Below are 21902 nucleotides of genomic sequence, written 5' to 3' on the forward strand. Positions count from 1 at the left end.
CCACTGTATTTTAGTAGAAGTATTTAAGAGAAAGAAGCATAAGAGGAATCCCAAACATAACATGTAGCACCCCCAGCAACCTCCTGCCATAATTGTGATACCTTAGGGCAATTCTAGAACACTCACATTTCATGCATTCATCTAATGCACTTGGAGAAAATCGTGACAGGTGTATAATGTAATCGGCTTAAGACCTTAAATTGGATTAGACGTAACCGTGCATTTAGTGCGACATCCTTCATTAGAAGTTAATGTGTAAGCCATTTAGTCTCGTCAATGCTCAGATCTGTTTCCCACTTAGACTTTGGCATGCTCCATAGCATCTAAGCAGCCTGCACAGTCTTATATAGACACTCGACCCTTGTCAATACACTCACATGATTCTGTCTCCTGGGGGAACGACAGCCATCACCAGCACACCACTTGGAAGTATTGAAATAATTAAAAGGTGTTCATTCCTAATTTCACTGAAAATTCCTCTTGCGTCATGAATCTGCCCCCCGGAAATAGATCACCCAGCACCATTGCTTTGCCCGGGTCCCAGGATGCCTTCATATCAGGGTCATGCGTGGGAGGGAGACCCGGACTGTTCCAAAGACTGATCTTATTATTACAGGGAGCTGTTATTCCTAAGCATTTAAACACTTGGGCACATGCATTAACTATTGTGCGCACCGGGTCAAATGTGCAGGAATCTGTGCACCGATCATCCAAAATGACTGCTCTAAGGTCTGTCAGAGCGGCACCATATCGTTCCAATGACCGATGCACCGGACCGGGGTCAGGTACTTACCAGTGTCCTGCATATTGCGCTTTGGCAACCAGATAATATAATTCAAAGTCTGGATCGCGAGGCCCCCTTGCTCATATGGTTCAGATAGCCCCTCCCAACTCATACGGGGAGCACCGCCCCCAAAACAAATTGCACTGCCATAGAACAGAGTTTTACAAAGAACACTCATCCCCTCCCCCAAATCGGCATAGATGTCAAAAAATAATATAGAAGTTTGGGCACCCCCGCCATTCTTAGTAGGGATAATCTGCCATATAAGGAAAACAGGAATCTGGCCCACAACTCTAAGTCAACTGCCAGAGCGTTGAGCTATGTCTCCTGATTATCGTCATACAGTGTCCGCTGTGTACGGGACACCATCACTCCCAAATATTTAAAACTAGTTGGGGCCCATCGAAGTCCTTTGAGATCATCTGGTATAGTAGTACAGTAGGTGAGAGGAAACAAGTTGGATTTAGTAGTGTTAATCTTGTACCCTGAGTAACATGTAAACTTAGCCACTTCCTCCATAATCAGCCCTAAATTCTCATCAGGTTTCCGCAAAAACAACAATTTGTTGTAGAGGTCCTAAGCCCAAACCGCATTCAAATCGCCCATTTTGAAGTGCCAGGAATTTTCACGCCAAAGTATGTGACATATGATGAGCAAAGAAACCAGCAGAGACCCGCAGTGCGGCTCTGCCCGTTACCTATCAGACAGACAGCACCCATTGAAGTACCCGTACTTAAGAAACCTTGGACAGTAAGGTACCCATTGAGAAAACCATATCGAAAAGTGAGACAAGCTGACGATTGTCAAAAAACAATGCCTGAAGAAGCCAAGAAAGTCCTAAGGAAGATGAATGGTGATGTCACAAGAACCCGGATTGACTCACATATAGAAGATATGACAACATGCGAATGACGAAAAGAGACGAAACACCATGGATAAGGGACATCAGGAATCTAAAGTGAAATAACAATGTCAAAGGTATGAAGCTTATGTCATAAGCGTGATGAAGATATGCAGCCAGTTTACACGTTTACATATGCTTGGAACCACAAGAAAGCTGAGAAAATTGTGCGCTTTGCTATGCTTAGTAGTAAAATAGATTGCGGCAAGCGCCACCTATACATATCTACCTCAAAAAGGAGCATTTTATATGGGTATACTTCCACTGTGCACAAGAGCAGAATCAACCAAATGTTACTAAAAGGCTGCAGGAGAGGAGCCACTCAACACGAGAATCAAAATCTAAAAGACAAGAAACGAAACTCAGACTCATGCAACCCGTACCAAGAATCCAAGGTCGCATCAGCTGACAGGCCAACCATAGATGCGATTTATGAAGCAAAGAGTGGATTATCCTGTTCAAAGAAGACAAGATAAGCAGCAGAAGCCAGGTGGTGGGCAGAAAGCTAAATCAAATACACGAATCGCAGGGAAAAGGAGTCGATTTCACAGTGTCTGAATCACCTGACCTGCCAACTAAGATGAGTTGGGGCCTTCAAACCTACGCGCGGACTTGTGCCATGCACAGATATCTGAACTCTTCCCGACAGAGATACAGTCTCAAGGCCAAACCAACAAGAAATAATTGACACATGGCCATTGGGAAGGTGATTGATGATGGCAATGGTTGGGGGAAGGCTGAAAGAGCGGTCGAGCACCCTGCACCTGGCCGACCATTCTGCACGCTGCTAAGCCAGTGGAAAAGTACAAGGAGGCTTGGTGCCAACCCAATCACAATGGACCAAGTAATCTAGGATCCTATAGTTTGTAGAGCCCATGGGACGTCGTACTTTTAGTGACATCCACAATAGCTATTCTGAAGGAAGGACTTAGATGCCCCATCTGACACTGATTACCCAATCCTGTCACCCTGTTACCACATACAGATATAGTACCTATAGTAAAGTTACCTTCCTATAACCAATAGAATTGCATGCAACATTGTAAGCGTTACACGTCAGTGATGATGAGTTTTTAGTATAAAAGATGTGTTTTCTATGAAGTTCGTTTGAGTTGAAGCGAGAAGGAAGATCAAGCAACAGCTAATGTTCATGAACTCCCCGTTTTTTTAACTTGTCAATAAACGGACTCCCTTTGCCAAACCATTGAGTTGTCATTATTGATTCGATGCTAGAGATTGAATCTGCATCCCCATCCATCTCACGGGTGCTGCTACCTCATCTTAAACTGCTATTGGGCAATCCCCATCTTTATGGGCCGGTTAGGGTCCTGGTGCACAGTGTCATCTGCATATAGGGAGATAATCTGAGGGGGACTGGACTGACTGATGAAGGAATGTCATTCCCCTATGTGCATGACATTCCTCCATCAGTCAGTCCAGTGGTTCTATCGTGAGCACAAAAAGTAAGAGGGAGAAGGGGCAGCCCTTTCGTGTTCCACGTGCCAATGTGAATGCCTGAGATAAAACCCTGTTAGTTCGGACCCTGGCTATAAGGGTTTGTATATAGTAGTCTCACATAACCGTCAAACTGATCCCCCATCCGAAACTGCTTGAGTGCTCCAAATAAATAATTCCATGATACAGAGTCAAAAGCTTCTTCAGCATTAAGAGATGCTGCTAGCGCCTGGGCCTGTGGGTTAATTTGCGATATTATACCAAAAAGGCACGGTAATTTGAAGGCTGTGGGAATAAAACCTGACTGGTCCGGGTGTACAAGATATGTCATATATACGGAAGGAGGCTGTTTGCTAAGACTTTGGCAAACATTTTAGTGTTGGTATTAATCAGTGACAATGGACAATGGTAGGAAGAGACTTTGCTCCGTGGTCTACCTGGCTTTGGCAATACCGAAATAATTGCCTCTGTGAGCATGGGTTGGAGTTTCCCAGACATCAATGATTACTCCCAAACCTTAAGCAATCATTGTGCCAGGGTCTCGCTGTATGTCTTATACAATTTAATACCCATTCCATAAGGCCCGAGAGATTTACCGGAAGATAGCGAGGCAATTGCCCCAACTATTTCTTCAACAGTAACAGGACTATCCAATGCCTCACAGGCCTCCACGGGAACACATGGGAGAGCAATTCGATTTAAATATAATTCTAATCCTTCCTCCGTACAGGTGTCTGCATTTGCATAGCGCGCCTTATAGAATTGTGGAAACTCATCATTGATCGGTTGAGTGGATGTCAGGAACCTCCCTGCTGTCCCTTCAATTCCTGTGATGGGCATCACCCTCCTCTCACCCCTAACCACTCTTCCTAAGAAACATCCAGGTCGATCTTCTTCTCTGTACCGACGGCCTTGGCAGGTTTTGCCATATAACTTATCTCTCGATCCATTAATTCACAGACCTTTAACAGGTTACCCTTAATTACCCCAAGAGCACCTTATTGGCAGTTATGCCATATTCATTCTCTAACCTGTGAAGTTCCCAATCCACCTGCACTAGCTCCCACCTGGTAGCCTTCAGTACCCCAATCATGACCTAAATCATTGTGCCACGCAATCAGACCGTAAAGGTTTCCCATATCATGGTGCATTTCTGGATTGAGCCCCCATTTGTCTCGAAAAATTGATCCATTTTCTCCTGTAGGTCCTCTGCCAGCGCACTGTCTGCTTTCCAACACCTCTTTATTTTCTTCCCTGCCTCCTCTCCAACTTGCCCATTCAAGGCCTCCACCCTAATGCTCCAACATGTCCTATAAACTTCCCTTTCAACCCCACACCCTCTCCATCCACCCCAACTTGATGATGCAGCCCTCGTATAACCATGGTAATTTCCTGGGGTGCGCTGCAAGCAGTCACAACTTCTGTAGGCCGGCCAGGTGGTCACACACCCGACTACATATGAACCATTTATCATGCCTGTATATTTCGCAATGTTGGACAAAACCATAGTAAAACTTCCTGACCAATCCTCCTGATTTGAATCTCTCCTGCGCTCCGGCACCGAAAGGGGGATCAACGCCTCAACATAAGCTGTAGTGTTTGCAGGAGTTTTGAAAAAGTGTGCCCTTCCACCAAGCTGGATGCGTAATTTTGCAGGAAACATAAGAGCATACGGAAAATGTCTAACTCTCAGTAGTCTCTTCACTGGGTCATACGATCTTCTTACGGCCTACACCCCAGCCACAAAGTCAGGGTCAATTTGAATGTTGTTGGCTTCATAGCGGAACGTACCTTGTTCTCTGGACAATTTCAGAATGAGGTCTCTGTCTCCATAATTAAGCATTATTGCACTAATGGTGCATGGAGGAGCCCCTGGTGTAGGGACCAGGGCTAGAGTATAGTGCCCACGCTCAACTCGAAAGTATGAAGAGAACAGATCTGTACCAAACAGAGTTTTTAGGAGATCTTCAATAAATGGGTGCATAGGTCCCTTGGATGCTGCTTCGGGCACTCTGACAATGCGCACATTGTTTTGCCTCGAACCTGATTCAAGATCGTCACATTTCCCTCAGGTCTTGGTGAGTTTTGCCTTCAATGTTGCAATATTACGGTTATGTTGGCCCACCTTATCTTCCACTTCACCTAACCTAGTTTCAGTTACATTAATACGGCTGCTTTCCTTTTTCGAGTTTGGATTTTAGAGTCCCCATGTTTGCCACAATATCATCCAATTTGACATTGACGACCATGAAGTCACTTTGCATTGCCATCAGCAGTTGGTCATCACGAGTCTCACCAGTCGAGACATTTGAGCCTCCCACTTGCTCTGGGACTGCCGGCCCGGTGGCTGATGCATGGTTGCTGGTAATAGAGTCAATTGGGCCATGTTTCTTTCCGGCTCCCTTAGATATGTTGCTCCACCTTTTGTCACTTATTTGCCACTGTTAGGCAGAATCATATGCAGTGCCCTTTGGGAACACCACACACGATTAAGACTACAAGTGCAAGTACAAATTCACCTTTGGTACAAGCCTGTACTACACAGTAAAGTGGTAGCGATGGCTGAGCAGCCAGACTTATCTCAAGAGTAAAGTGAGCAGTATCAAAAGTTACACAAAGGACAGCAATTACTATGGTTCAAACCAACACTGACTCAAGGTTTCTGAGTAAAAGAATATACATTTATTTAAATAGTCATTTGTAAAACAGTTCACTAAATAAAGCAGCAGATAAATCACAGTCTTAATATACTACACAACACCCAATCAATTCTGGACAAGTTAGGCTCAAAATGAAGTGTGAGCAAAATGGCACTCCAGCAGTTAAAAAGGGAAGGAAAGACAAGGTTATACAAAATTAAGCAGCACCAACAAGTAAGTAGGCAGAGCAATCTAGAAAAGGCTTGCTACAATGAGGATTCAAATCAATAGGCCTGGGCCAATGTTAATGGTTCAGAGTCTTTGCAGAGGATCACACAGTTCAGAGTAGTTTGCGGTTAAGTCTTTCCCAAGAGTTAGAGAAGGACAAGCCCTCCGATTGGCGAAAGATTTAAAACACTTTCACCGCGGTCGGACGGAACGAACAACTGGGTTTTAACAGTACCTTAGAAGAAGAAGAATGCTGTAGCTGAGGCAGAAGTTCCTGGCAGATCCTGCAGGCTCATGGTTCCTGAAGCGACTGTCAGACTGACAAGAAGAAGGAAGACTGGATGGTCCTGCACTGCCCAGGGAAGGAACCAGCAGCAGAGCAAAGCAACTAATAAAAGGTGCGCTTCTTAAAACCCAAACAGGGTCCGGTCCGGAAAGCCTTTGGATAATAGGTAGTATAATCCAATAGAACTAAGATGTAGAGATTCTGCAAGTTGATGGACTTGGGGACCTACCACACCCATTCCAAACTCAGAGAATAGATCATCAATTAAAGGTAAGCATAACCGGGGAGACAAGTACAAAACTAAAGATTGATTTTTTTGAAGGTTCAGAATTAATCTTAAACACCTGAAATTGCTCTGTGCAACTCCCCAGAGCATAATTCTTCAGCCTGCTGTGCCATGACACAAGTGGAAAGGTATTCAACGAAAATACTGTATTTAAAATCCTGCATCACCTAAAGTTCTGCATTTAGGGACTACAAAAATCTTGTGTTCCAAGATACTGAAATAGGGGAGCAGGGGTTGAGGGGGTGCCCCCGCTCCCCTAATTTGGTAATTTGGGCTGCGGGGGTTGCGTGGGTGTCTCCCGCATACACAAAATGTGTTGCGGGGGCAACAAAAATAAATCTCGAATGACAAAATGCTGACCTATTGTGTTCGTGATTTTGTAATTCGAGATTTTGGTTTTCGTTATATTAACATACAAGTGGAAATGTCATTATGAAAATCAGGCTTACTCCCACCCCTAAAAGAGACAGCCCAGACTAAATTGCTAGTCCTCATCCCTTCTGCATGAGACCACAAGCAACTCCAGACATATTGCAGTCTTATTGGGCATCATCAGTGAGGTGTGGATTGGGTCTCCATCGCAGGCCTTCTTGGGACACATGTCTGGGATATGATATGATATGATAAGCAATTTCTAACGTGCCTGTACACAAGTGTGTCTTACATACCCATCCTACAGGGAGAGACAAAAATAAAAGTTCATTATCCCTGTCAATCACTCCATTTAAAAAATGGATACCCTACTTCATTGCCAGACCTCGTTTGGGAGGTGTTCTACCAAAGTTCCCTTCAGGTAGTTTGACTCTAAGGGTTGTGGATACTAAGGCTTAGTTCTTGGGGGAATATTCATGTTGTCCACACTATATTAATCCGTTCCAGCTGACTCTGTGATAGCCCTCATAGCTACTTGGCCAAACTGGATGTACCCAGTATCCATACACCAGGAACTGAGGTCTTGGATAGAGTTCCAGAACAGCATTTGTTGATCCCACCTCTAACACCATCTTCAAAACAGCCTAGTGGGGCCCATAAACAGTTCAGACATGATTTGAGGAGAAAATGTGTTCTTTTAGAACAATACAACTCAACTTCAGGGTCAAACGCAAAGAGAAAGTAGCAGGAAAGTGTTCTATCAACAGTTTTACTACTTAAAGAATCTGCTTCTAAATGTCAAAAGATGCACCTGAAAACCTTCCTCTTTGCCTCCGCTTTCTCTCCCCCTCTTCCCTGCTAAAAATACTGAAACGGCACTGAATCTGCAATTGGGCCACTCACCGAACTCGGTCCTTGGCCCAGCCACTCTCCCCTGCACTGCCTCCCTGGCAACCCCTGCACTGTGGGACTGTCTCTGTATCCCTACAGCCCCCCTCCCCAGCACTTGTCTGCACTTACCTTGCACTTGCCACCAGCTGGCCCTTATTATTTATCTTGTTGTTTTACTAACCCTGTACTGCACTTCCCCTCTCCCTTTCCCCCTTGCACTTTTCCCCTCCCCTCTACCCTTGCGCGATCTCAATGACACCTGGCCTAGTAGGATCGTTGTCTGTCTCCCCTTGTTCCCCCCCCTGCCTCGTCGCGCCTTGAAACACTTGTGTATAGGCACGTTATAAATGCCATATCATATCATATCATGTTGATGCACTACTCTGTCAATCACAGTCTCCATGTTTCTTTCCTCAATAGTCCTCTAGCTTTTATTCTGTTGTTGGTGGGATATGATCACGTTTTATCTTTTCTGCAGGCACAGTTGATATCACTGATGTAGATATACATTTATAAATTAAACAAGGGTGTGGGAGCCCCATTACCGAGAACGAACATGGGTTAAATACCCTGTTCTATGGAAATTCTCCCACTCAGGAGGGTCTGCAACCACATTTTAGCTCGCTGCATCTTTCACAAAGGAGAAATATCCATTTGCATTTCAGTCTGGTCCCATCCACAAGGACAGTCCACAACCGAAATGCTAGGCAATTCTCCTCTGAACAAAAGTACCATCAGCAAACCCAGACACGTGTTCCGGCCTAGTCGGGCATCATCAGTGAGGTGAAGCTTAGCCTCTCTAAGGCAAAGTGAGCAAAGGGTCCATGTCTGGATTACCCTGGGTTACTTAGGGTGAAACCCACATTTTTACAGGTATGTAGATCTTGTTTAATCGAAAAGATATCATTTTGAAACAAATGTTTAAAAGGCAGAATCTGCCACTCTAGCAATCTTTAATGTTCTGTAAGACCAACTATCACCTAATGTGCGGACTAATGTGCGGCCTTCAACCACAGTGACGAAAGATCAGGCTTGATGCTCTGGTATTTAAAATAACTTGCTAGATAAGGTCCAAAGAATTTCAGGCTAATATTCTTATTGGGAAGGAACAATGTCCTTACCCTACCCTGACACACCTGCCATCTCAAGGATTACTCTCCATTTGCATTCATGCCTGTATCTGATACTGAGGTTTCTGATATCATTGCAGCTTTAGAGCCTATTTCTTGCAAAAGTAATATCTTTAAAGCTGTTGTGGAATGTTCTGCTGCTCTGATTTAATTGATTACAACATGTATTAACACCTCATTTGCTATGGCAGTTGTTACATCTGCAATAAAAGAGGCCTGCATTACACCGCTTTTAAAATAGCCTAATCTTGATCCAGCTGTGGCAACAAACTACAGACCAAACACTAATGTGCCCTTTCTGTTGAAAATCCTGGATCGGGTAGCATGCATTCAAGTGTAGCACTATCTTGAGCCTGTGGGCCGTTTTGCTCAAAGATAATCAGATTTCAAGAGTGCACATGGCACAGAGACAGCATTCTTAGATCTCAAGTCCATCATGCTAAAGATGCTGGATGCTGGAGAGGTCGCCCTTTTGATGCTGCTTGATCTATCTGCGACTTTCGATCTGGTTAACCTTGAGCTGGTGTCAGACCGCCAATTTATCCCCGATGGATTTTTTTTTTTTGACCAATCGCATGTTTGTTCTGAAGATAGTTTTGCCCAACATGTTCTGGTGAAATGCGGAGTGCCGCAGGAATCCTTCCTCTCTCCAACATTATATAATATCTTTGCAAACCTTTGTTTTACATGCTGGATGAGTGAGGTATTTTCTATACAAGCTATGCCGATGACACCCATTTCTTGCTTCAACTGACAGGAGATCATGAGGAAGAGATGTTCTGCACTAATAACATTTATGCTGAAATTCAGAGCTGTATTCCTCATAACTTCCTTGCACTCAATGATGATAAGACCAAGCTATTGATAGTTGGAAACGCCTAATCATTTGAAGAAACTGAGAGATGAGTACCAGAGTTTTGAAGTTGCAGGTATTCATGTCAAGGTGGGCACTAAAGTTAAAAACATTTGGTATCCATTTAGACACCAATCTCTCCATGAGGCCTTATGTTTGTAGTAGAGTTTCCAGCTGTTCCTACTATCTCAAATTGCTACATCAAATTCAGAACGTTTTGTTTTAAGCCAGCTGTTCCATCATTGCCAGAGCTATCATCTGCTCTAAGATTTTATCCTAAGCAGCATTGGAACTACACCAGCGGCCTCCTGGCTCTCCCACAAGGCTGCAGGACCAGCACTCGTGTCCTTCAATTGAGGTAAGCCCAGATGGGCTGTGTGAGCTGAATGTGAACATTATTTCTAATTGGAGAGACGAACGCAATCTGTGCTAGCATCTGCCTATTAATATTTACATTCCACCAGGCAGCGTTTATTTGTCCAATTTTGTCCATCAGCGTGCACTTCTGCTAGAAGCCCGGTTGAGCTGTATGGGCTGCAGTCCATTGTGTGCAAATTCCATCATGGTCACCATCTGCACATGCACCAGAGTGCCTGTCCTCTGCTCCCAGCCGTGGCACTGATTGGCCAGCACCATTCCCTAAGGGCCAATCACAGGAGACAGCCGCCAAAGGAGCCGGCCCTGGCAAAGGCCCACATGAAGGCCCCTGTCTGGCGCTGGAGGAAGCCGCTCCATGTTGCTGTGCCTGCAATCCTCTCAGCCTTCGCTGCTCACAGTACAATCTAACTGCACCCCTACATTCAAGACCATGAACAACGTGCCACCACTGCACCGACATGCACACCGGATCATCTGCCCTTGACCAAAACTTTCAACCTTGTTTGCCTACTGACTCTTGCCTCCCTTGTCTCAAAGCCTGACTGCTATCTCCTCCTACAACATATCATGATTACTTACCGTACACCTTATTCCTAGCATGCTTCTGCCACCTACTTGTGCCTAACCCCTTTTTTTATGCTGCACTAGTGCTGTTTGACAAAATCAAATCTAGGTGTGCTTTTTTAAAATTGTTGCATCCTCCATTTTGTGCTGTTTCAGTGCTATGTGGCAAAGTCAAATCTAGGCGTGCCTTAAAATTACCCACCACATCCGGCTGCTAGGCCGCCTGGTGAGTTGTCTCGTGCCTGTGCAATATCTACTCCTATCCATTTAATACGCTCCCTACCTTCCTCTATGGCTCTCTCCAGCTCTCCCATATACTCTTACTGCTGTTCTATCACCTATCCTCCATCTCTCACTAAGTCTGGATGGAAATAGTTCTAAAAAGATTTTGTTTCTTGTAATCCTGGCTTACCTATCGCATACACTCATGTCAGCGCATCTTCCAGACAGATTGTCACTGATATTCTCTTTCCTGTCCCCTCTCCAGACTTATGGACGCCACATCTAATCTCCACTCTCTCCCCTTCCTCCTCCTCACCCATTAATGGTGGCACTAGTTGGGAAGTTCTCTTGGCTGGTTTCTTATCCTCGAGGTGCATCCTTAATGTCTATCACAATGACACTATCATCACTCTGGGTGCTCAATCCAATCTCCTCCTCTTTGACCAGTACCTGCCATCTCTCATCAACATCCTTCCCACTCCTGCTATCGCTCCTTCCTCTCTCTCAGTACCTCCTTCCCAACCTCCAACAGGTGTACCACACCCCTGTACTCCACCTCGGAAAACATTCAAGGGTGGTGCCCGTCTTCACTTACTCACACTTAATGCTCGCTCCGCTATCAAACATTCTTCTGACATCTGCCTCCTCCTTGAATACTTTGATCTTGACATCCTCGCTCACCGAGACGTGGTTCAATGCCAGCTCAGTCACTACATCTGACTCCCTTCTCCCTGATAGCTAAAAGATCATCTCGAAGCCTCGTCTCAACTGTGCTGGCGGTGAAGTAGCCGAGAATCTTCATTGAGTTGTTCCCTTCCTCCCTCATACCAGCCCAGCCCCACTCCTACTTTGAAAGCTTGGTCTGCAAGCTTGGCATCTCTCCTACCTCCTCTTTGATCATTACCACTATCTTCAGGCCCCCTCGCCCTCTCTCCTCTTTCCTCCATGAATGGGCAGATTTCTGCTCCTCTCTCCTGTCCTCCACCTCTAAACTCCACCTTCTGGGTAACTTCAACATCCACCTGGACTCTTCAATCATGGCCTCCACTCTCTTCTGTGACCCCAGCACCTCTCTCTCCCCATCTATTCTCCCCTCTGGTCCTACCCACTTGGCTGGACACACTATCAATGCCTTCATCCATATTGATCTTTTGCTCTCTAAGCCTCTACGCCCTGCTCTCCTTGTCTGACCACTCTCTCCTCTCCTCCCACCTGGAACCTCTCTGCCCTTTGACCAAACCTCCCCCAGCTCTGCCAGCCTCATTTGCGGACATCCGTTCAATGAAACAAGCGTCAGTTAATGCATTCGCTTCCACCTTCATCCCCCTTTTCCCACTACCGACGTAACTATTGACTCTGCTCTCAACATTCTCCATCTTGCTATCACTAACACTCTCAATATTCTTGTCCCTATCATGAGGATCTGTCTGAAACCTGCCACCAAGCATAACACTTGGTACGATTATGATCTAGCAGCCCCGAAATACAAGTGATAAACTGGCCTGTTGCCTTCTCCAAAGGCAATATAGTCTCTCCATTCGCTCCAATCAGAGGGCTCATATTTAGGCCTGCATCTCTGGAGCTTCTAACAACACGGCTGAAATCTTTAAAATCTGCAAGGAACTAGCCAATCCATCTGCAGTATCTACCTCACCTCTTCTCTCCCAGGCCCTCTGCACTGCACTCGCCACCCACTTCATGGCTAAAACTCAGGACATCCTGAGTTCTCTCTCTCCCTCCCCCCTTCTCCAATCCCCCTGCCACCCTTGGCCCCTCCTCTTCTCCAATCCACTCTTTCTTCCTTCCTTCTCTCCTATCACACCGGACAAGGTCACTAGAGTGGTTCGCTCTATGAAGGTCTCTTCCAAACAGGTCTAACCCTGTTCTTCCAGAACTATTAAGAACAACATTGGCTACCTTGCCCCTGCACTCGCTGATTTCTGTAATCACTCTCTTGCCACTGGGTCTTTCCCCTCCTCCCTCATGCACTCCCTTGTGCACCCCATCCTAAAAAGGCTTTCTGCTGACCCCTCATGTTCGGCTAACTACTGCCCCATCTCTATCACCCCCTTCCTTAGAAAACTTCTCGAGAAGTTGTTCTTCCCTCAACTGACCCAGCATACTGAGCTTGTTGATTGCATGCACAACCATCAATCTGGATTCTGAGCATCCAGAGACATGGAAACTGCTCTCCTGAACACCGGTGAAGAATTGCTTGCATCTCTTGACTCCGACTCACCTGCTAATTTTATTCTACTAGAACTCATCACTGCTTTTGACATGGTCAACCACTCCATCCGAATAAATCGGCTCCATGATACCCTTGGTATCTCGAAGCGGGCGCTGGACTGGCTGACCTCCTTCCTCACTGACCGTCCCTCCCAGGTTATCCTGGGTTCTTTCTCCTCACCCACCTCTATCTCCATTTGTGGCATTCCCCTGGGCTCTAACCTTTCGCCTTGGCTCTTTAACATTGATCTCGCCCCTCTTGCTCACATTATCTCCACATTCTCCCCTCACTCCCAGTGTTATGCAGATGACACCCAACTCTTCTTTAGACTACCCTCTGCATCTCTTCTGACTTCCTCTGTCATTCCTGATTGCCTGGCCACCATCCATTCTTGGTGCACCTCCAATGATCTCTGTCTGAATGCAAGCAAAACTGAGATTCTTCCTATCCAGACTCCTGTTCCCTCCATTCTCCCTTCACTCCCGGCCATCCTCTATGGGCTCTCCCCATCTCCTTCCTCTGAAACCAGAACCCTGGGAGTTATCTTCGACTCCTCTCTCTCTTTCATTCCTCACATCTTGGACCTTGCCAAGAATGCCCATTTCCAACTCTACCTCCTCAGATGCATCCTCCCTTTCCTCACTTTTCCCCAGAAGCTTAATATCTCCAGAGCTCTGGTACTCTCATGGCTGGACTATTGTAACAGCCTCTTCCTTAATCTACTTTCTTCTTCTCTCCGCCTCCACCAGATAATCTAGAATAGGGCCACAAGACTTATTCTTGGCCTTAAGCCCAGGGACCGTATCTCTCCAGCCCTAAAAATCTCACCTGGCACCATGTTGCTGCAAGGATCACATTTAAATCCTTCTGCATCATCCATAAGACTTTCTGGGGTCAGGGGCCACACTATCTGCAACTTGCTTTCACCAAATACTCTCCTTCCAGATCCATCCAATCATCAAGCTCCAACTGACTGCTTGACAAACGCTTCTCTAAGCAGAGAGCGCGTGGCCATTCGTTTTATCTATGATCTTGTTAGAAGGGATTATGTGGCAAGTGCGCGTCACAAGCTTTACTTGCTACCGGTGGAGTCGCGGGTGGGGTTTGGGATGCTCACTATCATGGGGTAGCTCCAACATATCTTAAGGGCAGAGTTGGTTAGCTGCCTGTCCGTAGATCGCAGTGCTCAAACAATACCTGCCAACTATCCAAGCCCAGATTTCTATTTGAGCGAGCTGGCACCGATGTGGAACTCTCTTCCGCCTGACTTAAGACAAATTAAAGCCATCCTGCCTTTCAAACGTGCCCCGAAGATTCATATTTTCAAGTGATTGACCTTTAAGCCTTGATACTGTTGGAATGAGTTTACTGATTACTGTTTTGATACAGTCTGTGATCCTTCATGGTTGGTATTCATCCTGTTTTAGTCTGTTCTGTTGTTTGTTGATGTCTTGGTGTTTGATGATTATGATCCCCGGTGCCTGTGGGTTTGATATGATATAATATATGTTATTTATAACGCGCTTAATACCCAGGGATTTTTAAGCGTGGACCCGGGGATCGAACCTGTGTTGCACCGTGTCATCTTGCTTCCAAGGCGAGCACTTTGCCGCAGAGCTATCCTCCTGAGCCCTGGCGCTTTATAAATAAATAAATAAATAAATACATCAATCTAGTTGGAGTTTCTCTTCCACTTGCACACACAGCCAACTGGAGTTGACTGCACTAGATTCCAGTGAGGAGCTTAAGGGGGTCTTTCTAGCTCCCTGTACAAGTTTCCTGATGTTTTCCCTCTGCACATCCCCTCTACTCCTTCTCTAGAATCCCCTCCTCTAGCATCATAGAATTCTGCCTCCAAGTATGGGAGCCAATGGACAACGCCAGAGTGAGTTAACCTAAAGCTCCAATATTTTAAATACATCTCTGCGCAGTGTGTTTCTCGTGTTTCCTGCAAGGACCATTTTCAACGGCAGTCTTTCTACAGTGCCTTTGGTTTCCTCACTGGAGTGGGCGGACTGGCCTTTCAAATAGGCACTTGTACGCGGAGCGCGCGGTGTGCGCAGTGTGTTACTCGTGTTTCCTGCAAGGACCATTTTCAACGGCAGTCTTTCTACAGTGCCTTTGGTTTCCTCACTGGAGTGGGCGGACTGGCCTTTCAAATAGGCACTTGTACGCGGAGCGCGCGGTGTGCGCAGTGTGTTTCTCGTGTTTCCTGCAAGGACCATTTTCAACGGCAGTCTTTCTACAGTGCCTTTGGTTTCCTCACTGGAGTGGGCGGACTGGCCTTTCAAATAGGCACTTGTACGCGGAGCGCGCGGTGTGCGCAGTGTGTTTCTCGTGTTTCCTGCAAGGACCATTTTCAACGGCAGTCTTTCTACAGTGCCTTTGGTTTCCTCACTGGAGTGGGCGGACTGGCCTTTCAAATAGGCACTTGTACGCGGAGCGCGCGGTGTGCGCAGTGAGTTTCTCGTGTTCCTCGGGGAGCGAGGAAGGAGCAGAAATCAGGAAACCAGGAAAACCAACGACCAAAGGTACTGTGAAAATCTTCTTTGAAACACATTGAACCTGGCCCTTAAAAATGCTTGTTTCCGCTGGACTATCTATGGCAAATATTAAATAACTAGCGTACTTGCCTGATTAAGGGAAGGGAAGCTTGGGAGTGAGAGAGTTATTACTGACACTGCCCTCGATTCCGCTATACACTATTGCACAGACCCTGGGAGTGTGATAGATGTTCTACCATAGCCCTCGGTCTGCCCTTAATCTACCCCGGAACCTCAGACAACTGATTCTATTGTGAGCCGAGTGCAAAACTAGATCACTAGTACATAACTAAGGGAATCTAAAGCACTGGTATAAATCGCCCAAAATGCCGGGAAAGGCGGCAAATCGTAATAAATCTGTGGCGGCCAGGGCAAAGAAACCTTATGGCTTACGTTCAAACAAAGAGACCGTGGTCACATGTAATAAAAAGTCCCTGGAACGCGGGGGACCAAAGGAACCTGGAGATAAGCCTGAGGCCCCACAAAAGGGACCGCTAGATGCCTACTTCCCAAGTAAAACGAGCAAAGGAGAGGCTTAGGTTGCACGGAATAAAAACAATGTCTCACAATTGGAGGGAGAAGGAAGCTATCTCCCTCTGGACTTGGATAATGACTCCCTTTTGCAATTGTGCTATGCACTACAAGAACGAGTGGGAACTCAAGAAGGGACCCAACTAGGAGTAGAACAGTTGGAGCACCCACAAATTGGTAACTCATCAGTGGAAAAACCGGCTGAAAACACAGAACGGGCGCTCGTTCACGAGAACTTGGTGGCTAGTCATGTAATAAGGGGAAATGGATCTCCCATTTTGATAGCCTCTGCATCACAAACTGAATCCACCCCCTATGTCTACATACCTGCCGCCACAACTACTCCTGTACCAAAGGCACCAAGGCTATCAGCGAGTCCCAACATGGTTTTTGACTCAGCAAATCCAACAGAAGACCCCTTGCATCCAGATTTCAGTGTACATGAAACCTCTCAAACTGGAAACGCGACACTGAATTTTGCCATTAAAATCCTATTAAAACTCTGTGGAACGATGCATGAGGACCTGAAAGCGCAGGGGAGGGTGATCTTAGCCCTACATAAACTCCTAAAAACAACTAACAAAATACCTAGTTCCCCCTGTACAGACCGGAGAGGCACACCGACATTTGAAGACTTGCATGAAGATTTGGATAGAGTAAACGCAGCCCAGATGGCGGAAAAGATGCCAAATGACCGAGATGAGAAGAGATCAGCGGGAGAACAGGAAGAGGAACCCGAAATAGTGGGTCTATTAAGCAGGAAACAAAAAAGAACAGCGAATAAAAGGGCAGAGAAAATAACTAACCCCCTCCCTCCCCGGAACTCCACTCCTTGCCCCCCTCCGGGCAAAAATATCTCCAAAAAAAATATCTCCAAGAAGCAGCGCAAACGTGCGGCACGTAAGAAAAGAAGATCTGCCCAAACAGTGGGCACGTTGACGAGCTGGCTTATGGAAGAACAACCGGCGCACGAAAATCAGAACTTGGCAGCTCAGTCCGTCTCCTCTACTACATCTGACCCGGACTTATCCCTCAGGAGGCCAGAACCAGTACCTGAGCTGGAACCCATACCGGGCCCACTACAAGAAGGAGAATTCATGGAGGAATGTGGGAGTGTTGAGCCACCTAAGGTGGACATTAAAAACGTGATTATATCCCCGGTTGAGAATGGCAAAATTGGCATACAGCTGAATCGATCTACACTCTTTGCCTTATTTGCCAAAATACCGTCACTAAGAATCTTAAATTCTGATGACGTAGATTTTGTTGAACCCTCACACAGTAAAGAAGGGAAACATACAACCATCCATTGCTACCTCCCGGAAACTGCTGCTATAATAAGGGCTAATCATTCATCTATTAAATATCTAGGATACGAGTTGGATGTACCTATTATTGAAGAGATGATTGATGAAAACTGCCTAAAATGCAGGTGTGCATGTTCTATTAGCCCTTTAACATCAAATATAACAAAAGCCACCCAAAGGCTTAGTGATGAGCAAGGTTGGGAATGGCTCCAAGAAAGGCTTGCGCAGAAAAAAGTGGGTGAATTTCAATAATATCTAGCTGGAATACAAGGGGATTTAGTCACTGGACGAGTGAGGGCCCTGCCCGGGAACTACTTTTGGCCAATGACTTATTCTTACTTCAAGAAACGTGGGTAACCTTTGACCTGGAATTTGATGGATATGTAACTTATCAAAATATGGCCATCAGGGGAGAACGGGGAAGACCGAAAGGGGGATTATTGACTAGTGCTAAAACAGCATACAACCCTAAATTGATCCATCAGGATGGCCCTGGAGGTAATATCCTAGCAATTCAAATAAGTCCACCAGGTGGTTGGGCGGGAAGAAAGAAGGTCCTCATAATAAACATCTATGATCCACCTGGGGACGCGATCACTGAAGCATTGGGAGATAAGTTGGACTCACTGTTAACCACCTGGAGTTTGGGGGAAGAAGGAGCCGCTATACTTCTGGGAGGTGATATAAATGCGAGATGCCGTGACACAGAAGGGTGTGGGAACTACCCCTTTGTACAGAATATCTGCGAGATATCTACACCGCAGAGTAATAACAAAAGCAAACTATGGCTAGAAATTCTTAAGGAATGGAATCTTACCATACTAAATGGACGGACAAGGGGGGATATACCGGGTAAAGACACCTGGTTGGTAGGAAAAAAGCATTCTGTTCTGGATTATATAGCCACCTCTGAGGGCCTGCTGAATCACGCTCTGCAGTTAAAGGTTACCCTGAATAACTTCAGTGATAATGGCATGTTAACTCTAAGTATGGAGGATGGTGGAGATTTGGCAGAGGATGGCATATGGAGTGAAATTAGACCAAACAAGGCGGGAAACAAGATCAGATGGTCTCAACGAAATATCGAAAAGATGACATGTATCACCTTCCCAAATGGCATTAATATTAAACAGCTATTGAAGGGAAAGAGTCCGGAAGACATTGAGTGTTGGATCACACATCTGACTCACTCACTGTTTAGGGGTACTCAGGGCCCAGGTTTGAGTTGGAATAGAAGGGGAAAACCAAACTTTGATATTAACATAAGAGACCAAAAACGTATTTTGCGCCGAGCCATTAGAAGCATCAGAACGCATAAGACTACCCAATGTAATGAAGAGGAGTACAAGGCTGAGATGGCTGCAATAAAAAGAAAATACCGGAGATGGCTTAGAATGTACCGACAAACTCAAAAAAGAAAACAATGGCAGAATTTTGTAGTAGCCTTATGTAGCAGGAATAGCCGTAGTGTTTGGCAGATACTGGCCCAGGCGGGGGGTGAACAGAAAATGAGAGTCCTTAATCCCATTGCAAGGGATACGTGGGTTGAATACATCTCTAACAAATTTTATAAAGAGACCATGAACATCACTAATAGCTTGGGTTGTGTAAAAATATGGCCCCTCCCCCTTAGCTATAAGATTATAAAACAATGTATTCTGAATCTAAAAACATCAAATGCCCCCGGCCCAAATGGCTTAGCTAATGCAGTCTTGAAGAAAGACCCACATAACTGGGCACAACTTTTACTCACCTTGTACTCAAGAATCTGTAGAAATTGTCAGATACCGACTTCCTGGAAAAAATCTATATTAATCCCGATATATAAAAAGGGGGAGCGGACTAAACCTATTAACTACCGGCAACTCTCTATGCTGGACGTCACCAGTAAAATCTTTAATACTCTGGTCCTTAAAGAAATAGAAAGGTGGGTTACTGAAAACTGCATTTTAAATTATGCACAAACGGGCTTTAGGCCGGGATCTAGCACTACACATAACATCAGGATACTGGACCAATTAATCAACAACACCACGAGCAACAAAGACTCCACGCTATACATCGCTTTTGTAGACTTTAGTAGCGCCTTCGATTTGGTGATACGGAACATATTATGGTCTAAATTAAAGGCGTTAGAATGTCCGATGTGGATTCTAAACATACTAATTGCCTTATATAGCAATACATCTACCAGGGTGCGCCTTAACGATCAAGGTGATATTACGGATAATATCAATATTAACATGGGAGTCAAGCAAGGTTGTATAACCGCACCCATGCTATTTAATATATATATAGCTGACCTGCTAGATTATATGGCTACAAAATCAAATTGCCCCCCAAAACTAGGTAACACTCCTGTAATAGGAATGCTATATGCGGACGATTTGATTCTTTTAGATCGTACGATGTCCGGTATACAGAATATGATGAATGAGTTAGGGGAGTATGCCACCCAGATAGGACTTGTAATTAATGTGGAAAAGACAAAAATAATGACAATAGCACAAAAGGGACCTCATCGCACGGGTATAGATACCAAGGTGGGTAAAATTGAGGTTGTAGAACAATATCCCTACCTGGGCTTGGACTTTAAAGCACCCACAAACTATGATGCCATAATAAGACACAAGACACGGAGAGCGAAATTAATTACACTCCAGGTGTGTAAATTTGCAAAGGGTACGGCTGGCTTCAGTATGGCTGGTATATTGAAACTCTACCTTCAATGTTTTGTGCCGGCAGTTCTCTATGGTTTGGAGGCATTGGCCATGCAAGACTTAACCTGGCTTAACACTTTGGAAGGCCACTTCTGGCGTATGGTGCTGGGACTGGGTCCTTCTTGCTCGATACAATATCTCCGCCTAGAACTGGGCCTCATCTCCCTGAGAGGTAGAGCTCTTCGGGCCCGAGGTGCTTTCTACCTAAAATCGCGTGCAGAGCCCCATTGTAAACTGCTGAGCCTGGCAGGAAAAAATTACGACACAGAAAGGCACCTACGTGGTACTAATTACAAAGACCTGAATGAAACATTATTTAGGGAAATTGATTGGTCCTATATAAACTTGAGCAAATTACCTTATATCCATCAAAAAAAGGCATTTGAGGACAAGCTGAATAAATGGGACTGGTGCGCTAACCTAGACCACTTGTCCAAATTGAAGGGATATGAGGCGGTTAGATATGTCTCATATAGATATTTAAAAGTGCAGCCATATCTGTTACTATGCCCGGCCCCTGAGGTGAGAAATTTCTTGTTAAGATTAAGAATCAACCAGTTGCCTGTATTGACCATCATAGGACCACGACTGAAAATACCTGGGGAGGCCAGGATATGTCGTATCTGCCAGGGGGCAGGAAAATTGGAAACCACTAGACATGTGTTAACCCTGTGCCCTAAATTGGGCCCCATATATATGAATGCATATGATAAATGGGTCCATAATTATGAGGCAATTATTGAGGATGACTTCTGGTATATGTGTTTAAATACTGAATCTCTCAGCTTACAGTTATCCCTTTTTAGAGTATGGACACAAATTATGCCCTTACTATCACCAACACAGGAATAGCAGTAACAAGGACACCAATTACCATTAAATAATTATAACAATAACATCAGTAGAATGAGAAGGCACCTTTCGTACTATACTTATGATCATAAATGTGATTCCAATGGTAGTGTAGTATACTGTTGGGACACTACGCCGTCCTGGGCTCTTATATTTTAACTTTTGTATTTGATATATATTTGATACATTTTATATTGCATATTTGTTTTTATTATACTTATTTCATTATATAACCTATATTAGAAAAAATGTTATATATGGATAAGTGATGTATCAATGAATGTGTTTAAAATGTGTTGTGTAAAATCCATTTCTTGGATTATACCACAATAAAGTATTATTATTATAAAAATACATCTCTGCTATTGTGAATTTAGCTTTAGCAGACTGTTGTTTTATGCATAAGTCTTTTACTTATAAGTTTGCTTTAATAACATGAGAGGCACCAATAGTTGTTCCCCTAGTGCTTCTAGGCTTTTAAAAGGGGTTAAGAAAAACAGCTTAAGTTTTTCATTTGTCTATTTAAAGCTGGATTTAATATTTTTGATCTAAATAGTGTTTAAATCACCTTTCAGCTGCAACACATTTCTCTTTGTATTATAACGCCGCCATATTTACAGGCTGAATTATTTTACTACATACAATATGCAGTATTTACCGAAGAAACTGCACAAACTATTACCATACGTCCAGCTAATTCTAAGCATCACGGACCTAGATGTCTTTTCTC

The sequence above is a fragment of the Ambystoma mexicanum genome, chromosome 8 (assembly GCF_040938575.1).
Source record: "Ambystoma mexicanum isolate Mex_15411 chromosome 8, UKY_AmexF1_1, whole genome shotgun sequence".
In the NCBI taxonomy this organism is placed as follows: Eukaryota; Metazoa; Chordata; class Amphibia; order Caudata; family Ambystomatidae; genus Ambystoma; species Ambystoma mexicanum.